This window comes from Mus pahari, chromosome 5, assembly GCF_900095145.1.
Source record: "Mus pahari chromosome 5, PAHARI_EIJ_v1.1, whole genome shotgun sequence".
Taxonomy (NCBI): Eukaryota; Metazoa; Chordata; class Mammalia; order Rodentia; family Muridae; genus Mus; species Mus pahari.
The window spans coordinates 19621709-19630755 of record NC_034594.1 but is presented as its reverse complement, the minus strand read 5'-3'; the positions used below and the strand labels follow the sequence as shown (position 1 = coordinate 19630755).

The 9047-nt window shown below is 47.4% G+C and overlaps 1 long non-coding RNA gene across 2 annotated transcripts; it reads left to right on the top strand.

Moving 5' to 3' along the window:
- Positions 1-1330: 1330 nt before the first annotated feature.
- Positions 1331-6365, top strand: LOC115064059. 2 transcript variants are annotated; one of them, XR_003843927.1, is made up of 3 exons: positions 1331-1476; positions 1836-2077; positions 2639-6365. It is a non-coding gene; the product is annotated as an uncharacterized LOC115064059 (long non-coding RNA). The 2 variants fall into 2 exon arrangements; XR_003843926.1 differs by having other exon boundaries at positions 1805-2077.
- Positions 6366-9047: the final 2682 nt, after the last annotated feature.

Here is a 9047-nt window from a genome sequence, read left to right as displayed (position 1 = left end):
AAGGTCTTATGGAACATCCTGCCCAAGGTCGAGAGAGCCCTGGACACTCCTGTATTTCCTGTGCCGTGGTACATTTTATTACAGAGCAGGTCTCCCTGTCCCCTGCTGACATTTGAATGAAGCTCTTCACTTCACTTCCACTTTTTATGGCCTCGTCTTCTGTTCATGAGCACTCTCTCTGTAGGGTAAGAGCCCACTTTTGAAGGTCTGTCCAACTTTGTTGACTGCCATTCAGCAAGGTTTCTGAATCCCAAATGTGCCATCACCAGGGGCTATGATGGGGGCAGTGTGTGTGTGTGTGTGTGTGTGTGTGTGTGTGTGTGTGTGTGATGTTTCTAGTTATCTACTGCTGTAGTGTGATCTGAAATGTCCCCACAAAGGCCCTGTGTTAAGGTTGGTCACCACCCTGCGTTTATCTGACAGGTAAAGGAGCCTTTAAGAGATGGGGCCTATTGGGAGGAAGTTAGATCATTGGAGTGTGCCTCAGAAGTGGTCATTGGTACCTTGGCTCCTTCCTTTTGTCTCTTTCACTTCCTGCCTGCCAGGAAGTGAGAGGCTGTCTGTCTGTCTGTTTGTTTGTTTGTTTATTTGTTTCAGAAGTCTCAAAGCAATGGAGGCAAATCTTAAATGCTTGCTGTCAGCAGGACATCAGGTGAACACAGCAGAGGACCTCCTGGATATCGGGAGGATGTGGTGCACAATTTACCAGCGTCTTTGAGGGAGGGGTGGCGCCTCCTTATCCAACCCTGCTGGAAGGAGCTTTGATCTTGCAGAGGTCTAGAAGTAAAATCCACCCTCTCTGGGTTTCTTTGTGGGGGTGGGGGTGGGAATTTCTGCTTTGCTTTGTAAATTGTTGCTAAGCAGGACTGGTTAGCGCTGCAGTTCAAGAGGATAGCTCTGAATACTTGTTTGCTCTGGCCAGGCTTCCAGTGAAACCAAACCCAAACTGCTGCCTGTTCTTTTCAGGAAGACAGAACCAAGGCAAGCGCAATGGCTATTCCTGGTTGTCAACCTGACTATATCTGGAATGAACTACAATCCAGAATTGGAAGGCTCACCTGTGATCCAGTTCTTGAGGCTGGGAGATACAAGTTTCTGACCTGAATCTTGGCATGGAGATCTTGAGGCATAGTGGCTATGAATCCCAGGAGACTAAGGCAAGGAGATCTCTGAGTTCAAGGTCATCTGGGACAAAGCAAGTCCCAAATCCAGGGGTGGTGGCAAACACTTTTAATCTTGGCCACACCTTCTGCTGGAGGCCTACATAAGGACATTGAAAGAAGGAAGATTTCTCTTCTTTGCCTGCTTGCCTTGTAGGACTGAACAACTGCTAGATCCTTGGACTTCCATTCACAGCTGCTGCTGACCATTGTTGGGGAGTTGGGCTTCAGACTGCAAGTCATCAACAAGTTCCTTTACCATATAGAGAATGCCCATAAGTTATATGACTCTAGAGGACCCTGACTAAGACAGCAGGTATGCTGCTAGCCCTCAAAAACATTTTCCACTCCCCAGTGTCTGTGTGCTCTTGATGGACAGACCACCCCCACCCTCTCCCTGCACCATGTTACTGGGTTTGGGGTTGAGTAACTTATGCAAAAGAATAACACTATTTTCTTGATACATAGCCATGTCATAGGTTAATTGAAAACACAGAGGAGAGGAGAGGAGGGGAGGGGAGGGGAGGGGAGGGAAGGGAAGAAGGAGGGGAAGGGGGAGAGAGGGAAAGGAAGAGAGAGTGATAAACCACTTACTGTCACAAGCCCAACCCCTGATGCTCCTTCCTTCTCATCCATCTGCAAAGATCAGGCTGGCTGAGGCTTTCTCTGCTGCAGGAGGATGCCTGGTATGAAAGCATGGAGGGAGAGTGTCCTATGAAGATGTAGGTAACATCTACAAGTCAAGGAGAGACAACACCTGGCCCGCTGATACTCTGATGTTGGTCTTCCAGACTCCTAAGCACAAGAACATGATTATGTGCTGCTGGGCACAGTCAGGCTGCGCTATGTCGTCATGGCAACCCTCATAAACTGATAATGCCACCCTATGTCTTGGTTCAGAGACCATTTGCTTCAGGGTAAGTGGCCCAGGAACCTCTTTAACTGTGTGCTTCCTTGCTCCCTACGCTCAGCCTTTCCTACATCTTGACTCTTCAGTGACAGTAATCAGAACAAGAGGCCAGCAGAGGACCCCCCCCTCCCCAGAACTCCGGAGATCAACCTAGGAGCATCCTGTGTGGCCAGATGTGTGTACAGGGAGGCAATTATAGTCAGGGAAGCTGCAGACCTATCTCAGAGCATCCCTGTGGCCCCGGAGGCAGCGTCTGCTGCATCAGGGTGTCATTGCCAAGCTTAGCGTGGCCAGGAGAGAGGCCCCAGCTTCACCGGGGTTTCTGTAAAGTAAATCTGGGGATCTGATCCTTTCCTTGAAGCAGAGAGACAAGATCAGTTGCACATCACTCTGGAGGAGCAGAAGCCCCTGGGAAAAGCAGCTACCTGGAGCAGGAAGAGAAGTTGGTGTGTCCCAACACCATGTGGAGATGTGTGACGTTCTTTCGTTGCCTTAAAACTTGTTAAATTCGACTCTAGAGATCCAAGATCCACTTTCAGTTTTTAATCTGCTACCTCTGTTCTCTCAGGTCGCACTGGTGCAGAAGAAACGCATAGTGATAAACTCGATGGTAGAAAGGATTTACTAATGGTCCTGCCTGAGGGATGCTAAGCCACACACGTGGAATTAGGTAAAGAAGCACTGCCTCCACCACACCCCAGGGATGAGTAGTCTGCTAGCCCAGTTAGAGTTCAGGGAAATGTTCAATGCTAGGATGGAAACTTTTGTTTACCAAGACTGGCCAGCCACTAGGCCCATCCCCTTATCAAAGAAGTTACGTCCAGGAAACCGTGCAGGATTACAACCACCTTTACAGCCTGACCTGCTGTAAAACCCCAGTTCTTGGGAAACCCCGTACTTCTGCCAGGTGAACAAGATGACCCCATGTAACAACCATTTGAAAGGAACAACCCTGAAGCACTTAAGAAATAATTCCGGCACTAATATCTTTGCTGTTTAAATCTCCTGTCTGCCAAAAAGCCAGATCTGCAGTCTAACTGCCTCTGGTTGAACTGTTCAAAGTGTAACCTGGGGCCGGGACCTGAAAGAGATTTAAGGATTTCAGTGTATGTGAAGCTCACAAGTCTAAGGTGTATATAAGTTAGCAAAATTCATTTGAGGCCGACTCTTCTTTGGGCATTAGCAATAGCTGACCTTGTGCCTTTTCAGTAAACAACTTCTTCGATCTGTAAGTGTGCAGAGTGAGTTCTCCCTGGGAAGGCGTGTCATTTCTACCGCAGCGCAGGCGGCAGGCCTCCTGTGAAGAGTCAGGAGATGGGGGTGAGGTAGAGGCCCTTTGAGTCCTGCATGTGTTCAGAGTCCCAATGTTCCAGCACATGGACCAGGGTTGCTCACTGGCACTGGGACTCCTGTGGTGTGAGATGGAGCACCTGTGGGCCACAGTTTGTCCCCTGAGGTCCTGCACTTAGTGAAACCTCTATCCACTCATTCTTTTAGAAATTTGCTAATTCTTAAGTGCCCCGATTTTTTTTGAGAAGTTAACGAGTCTGGGAAAACAAAACCGGGAAGGCACAATGAAGCCTACTCAGTGGACATCCAGTTGGAGTTTGAGGGGCAAGAGCAATTGGGAAGGAAATGTAGATACACACCACCAAGCACTTTCCACCAAGCCCTTTAACACAGCACCGCTTCCCAGGCCTAATCCTGGGCCCCAACGCCTCAAAGCTCAACTCAAGCTCCAACACCCTCGTAGTTTCATCCAGGCACCTGGATGGTGTCACCCAGAACGCAGGCACGGTGCCTTGCTCCCTCCCATAGCTACCACTTATGCAGGTACCTGCAGTTCATTTCAGTTATCTTTAACTCTCACACGCCTGAAGGTGTAGGCAGGTGTCCTGACCATGGTTTATCAGCTGCAGAAGCTGAGAAGCAGGGAGGCACTTAAGTCTTAAGACTTCACAGTGGGTAGGGATGGGATTGGAACCTGCCTGCGCCTGTGTGCTTCTGAGGGCACCCTGTTAGGGTCCTGCTCCTCCATCTGGACAGACATCTTGAAAGTGCAGCTCTATATGCTTCCTGTAACATGGAGGCTGACAGAGGAGAAGTCTCACTGAAGGCAGAGACAATGGCTACATGCGGTTTCCAAGAATCCTGACTGACTCATTCCTGCTACAGAACTGAGTGGAAACTCATAAAGAAGAGAGGCTTATTTGCCTCAGAAGTCCAGGCTATGAGGCCAGCATGTGATTGACACACCTAAAGGCCTGGTGCCACGTCAGAATGAAGTGGCAGGCAGCACACAGGCAGACCAAGCCGGTATGCCTGAGTCTCTCACATTCTCCAGCCGTTCGCTCACCACGGGGAGGCCATTACATGATTTCATTTAATCCCAGTTACTGCACAAAGTCTCTTTCTACAAATCCCATCAGCGCATGAATTAGGAGTTCAGGTTCCAACACGGAGTTGGAGGGAGACAAAGACTCCAACCACAGTCGATCTAGATGCGCGTTTTGAAAGCCAAGCTCTCCCTTGGTCTTGGTCACAAGGGCTGATGAGGCCAAGGTTGTCCACACTGTGCAGTCTGTAGTTCCACTTCAGGCTCACTGGTCTTGCTAACTGAGGTGGATCAAGCCAGGATGTGGCTTCCATGCTTAAAAGCCCACCATGAGAAAGACTCTGGACTGCTCTCGGGCCCTGAACAAACACCCAGTGACGTCACTGGCCAGCTTACGAAGACTTTCTATTGACTTAAACCCATGTAGTCCTCACTGGAAGAGGGGTGTATGAGTGAAAGGGATTCTGGGCCTGCTCCTCCCCTGACCCAAACCTGCTGTGGTCCAGGCTCCAGAAACCAGGAAGATTCTTCTCTCTGCCTATTCCTGTGAAGGTCGCATGATTGGCAGAGGCTGGTTTGAAAACACAACTCCAGACAAGAGCTAGGTAGGAAGGGAGCGGGTCTGTGAATGTGTGTACACATTCGTCAGCGCCCCCACCTGGATTCAGCCACCTCTATAATGTCTTGTTTCCTGGGGGCAGTTTCCAGCCACGGGGGTCTCCTGTCAACCCTCAGTTCCCGATGCACCTCTTTAATTCTACCCTTAGATCCGAGGGCTTCCCAAGCGTGCCCTCGGGCATTCCCTCAGTTTTGTTCTCTTGGCTTTAGACTTCTCTGAAACCATTCTACTCATGGAGTGTATTGCCCAGACAGGAAAAGTAGGCCAAGGATTAAAACAGAAGAAAGGACTTCCAGAAGTAGTGTAAGTATTACCCGAAGCTATTTTGAACTTGAGACTGTGAAACGAGGAGAGACTGTTTGGTGGGGACGGCTGCTGTCACTGACGGCTCAGGAAGAAGACATTAGCCAGTGCCTGAGCCTTCCATCCATCGAACATGGCATTGCACTCTGAAATGATAATACTGCCCGTACAAGGACAGCCTTGAAATCTAAATGCTCTATCAGCTAGGCCACCGTGAATATCCACGGTCGATTGGAAACAAGGTTTGACCAGCCAGCCACGTGTCTGAGGACGGTGTGCCACCCAGGGCGAAAGTGAAGCTTCCGAGCAGATGTGTCCAGGGCTGTCTCAGATAGTCTAAGCAGCAGGAGGAAGCGTTCTGGCTCACCCTCCCCTGGCCCAGCTCTGCAGCACGCTGAGACGGAAGCTTTGCAGATGAAATGTGTGCATTTAGGGGGAGTGAAGTCTGCAGTGGGATCAAGGTGGCGGGGTTGGAAGCAGGCTGGCCAAATTCAAGGCTCCCTGCAGAGAGAGGTCTTGACCCAGGAGCTAACAGAAGGAGGAAGATAGAAGTTTGATGGTGTCTGGGTGAAAGGGTGGGCCATGCGCTGGAATCCCAGGCGGCCCAGGCAGGAGAGGAGGTGACCCACACGGCAGGCCGCCATGAAACCACACTGGACTTTTTCTTGCCAGGCTGCAATGGTGGTGGCAGGCTCCGCTGGTGTGGAGGCATTATCTCATGTAGTCCTGTTTCCCCCTTTCACACGGGGAAGAATGGAGAAGAGAAAACAAGACGATCATTTAAGTCCTGTGAGGTTTCCTGGAAAGCAACTGGTTTGGCTCCCATTCCAACCTCACTACCAGGTGCTCTTGTTGTAGGTGCCTGCAGTGGGCTAGCCATCATGGTGCCTGGCTGATAAAGTTCCTACTTTCCCACACGCTTCTATGCAACACAGCTCCTCTCAGGAAAGCATTTAACATTTATCTGACCTCATAATCAGGCTTTACAGCTATACACATGACAAATGTTTACTTCTAGAATATACAAGCAACAACACCCTAAACACCTAAAAATAAAATAATAAAATAAATAAATAAGTAAATAAGGCCCAATTCAAAACTAGACTATAGAGCCAGTTCTTCAAAGAAGAAATACAAATGGCGGAGAAATATCTCCACATGTTCAAGACCCTTAGCTATCACTCTGAGATTTCATCTTAGCCCAGTTACAAAAGCTAAGATCAAGAAAACAAAAATGACAGAGACCAGCAAAGAAGTAGGGGTGGGGAACCCATTCACTGCTGGTGGAAGTGCAGGCTGGTGCAGCCGCTGTAGAAATCCCTATGGAGGTTTCTCCAAAAGCTACAAATAAATCTACCACATGACACAACCACAGCCTCCTGGGAGTATACCCAAGGGGCTCTATAACCTACTACAGGGGTACTCACTCAACAGTGTTTATCAATGTTCGCTAGTCACCATAGGTAAGAAATTAAAACAGCCAGGACATAGGTCAACTGATGAAAGGATAAGACAAACCTGGTGCACACATATGATGTGGCTTTCTCCAACCATAAAGAAAATGAAATTATAAAATCTGAAGGTAGAAGGATAATATATATCTATATTATACAAATTACATATAATATATATATCAAGTGATCATGATATGTATATCAAAAGTTTAAATGGAATTGCTCAATATCAATGGATAATGCTTCTCCTACATGCCATAAGCTATTATCTTAGAGCTTCTATTCCTGCACAAAACATCAGGACATCATGACCAAGAACCAAGTTGGGGAGGAAAGGGTTTATTCAGCTTACACTTACACATTGCTGTTCATCACCGAAGGAAGTCAGGACTGGAACTCAAGCAGGTCAGAAAGCAGGAGCTGATGCAGAGGCCATGGAGGGATGCTGCTTACTGACTTGCTTCCCCTGGCTTGCTCAGCCTGCTTTCTTCTAGAACCCAGAACTACCAACCCATGGATGGCACCACCCACAATGGGCCTTCCCACCCTTGATCACTAATTGAAAAAATGCCCCACAGCTGGATCTCATGGAGGCATTTCCTCAAGAGAGGCTCCTTTCTCTGTGATAACTCCAGCTTGTGTCCAGTTGACACACAAAACCAGCCAGTGCAGCTATCAAACAGAAAGCTAGTCCTCGGTGTAGGTTACTTACCTTTGAGTTGTTAGCTAATGGGTTCCCACAGATTCCCCCAAACAACACAAGCTATTGCTGTTTCTCTTGGTTACCCACCAGAACTTAAGGCCCTATTGTTGAAGATACCATACACTCGAGTCCTAGGATTGTAAAAACAAGTAAACTTAAGCTGGTTCTGACCTGGAAGCTCTTTTCATGTTGGGTAGGTTTTAGAGCACCAACTCTGTTGGTTGCTTCCATTGATATACAGACCCTTTAAGGTTTTGATACAATCTCACTCACCAGGATTTTTCTTTCATCTCTGCCTTTGGCAGTACTCAAGACGAGCGAGATCAACGTTCTGAAGCTCTTGCTTACATCTTCCTTGAGGAGTTTTGTGGATTTCAGTCTTACAGTCAGATATTAATCTACTTTCAGTTAATTTTCTAGGTGTTGTAACGTAATGGTCAAACTCCATTCCTTTCCCTATACACATCCAGACTTTCCAGTATCATATGCTGAAGAAAGCATCCCTTTCTGATACTGTGGTCCAGGCATCACTGTTGGAGACAATCAAATCATGCAGGCAACAACTTACTTCTGAATTTCTGTTACCTTTAAAAAAAGAGTATCTTTAGTTTATGTTTTGAAATTTTCATACACATATATAATGTGTCCTGATCATATCCACCCCCTGCTTTCCCCCCAAAACCCTCCAAGATTTCTTCATTATATCTTTGCCTCAAATATATGTTCTACACTATATTTTTAATTTTTAATTCTGATTTTTAACCTTTGGGTCTAATTAATATTGTTCATGGGATGAGCTGGAAGGACAGGGTTGAATGTAACAAAATACAATGTAGAAAATTCTCACAAAAAAAAAAGAGGAAAGTTATTTTTATTTTTTTATTTTTTATTTTTTTGAGACAGAGTTTCTCTGTATAGCCACGGCTGTCCTGGAACTCACTCTGTAGACCAGTCTGTCCTTGAACCCAGAAATCTGCCTGCCTCTGCCTCCCAAGCACTGGGATTAAAGACATGTGCCACCACTGTCTGGCCAAAAGATATTTTTAAAAGAGTGTTCATGAGGTTGGGAAGAAGTGGTGAGGAGCATGGAAGGAAGTGGAACGGGAAGTGGGGCAGGGTTAATCCAGTCGAATTGTGTGCATGAACCACTGTCTCCAAAAACAAAAACATAAAGAGGAGGTGTGAGCTTTCAGAGAAGGGATAGCATGTGGCGCGTGTGAAAGACTGACTCCTCAGTCGTTCACCTATTTGAACAGTTAATATGCATGGAAGCTTATGCACTGTTAAAACAAAAGTGTTCCTCAGAGCTGGGGATGGCGGCTCTTGCCTGTGATCCCAGGACCCAGGAGACAGAGGTAGGAGGACTCCTCTGAGTTTCAGTCTAGCCTAGGCTATGTAGTGAGCTCTGGGGCAGCTTAAGCTACAGAAAGAGACCTTGTCACAGATGGAGTAGAGAAAGTGGAACCCACCTTCAGAATCATCCGGGGAAAGAAGAAAAAGGCAGGTAACTCTGTGATGCTTACAACGTCCCGCCGCTCTCTCTAAATAACCTAAACACCCACT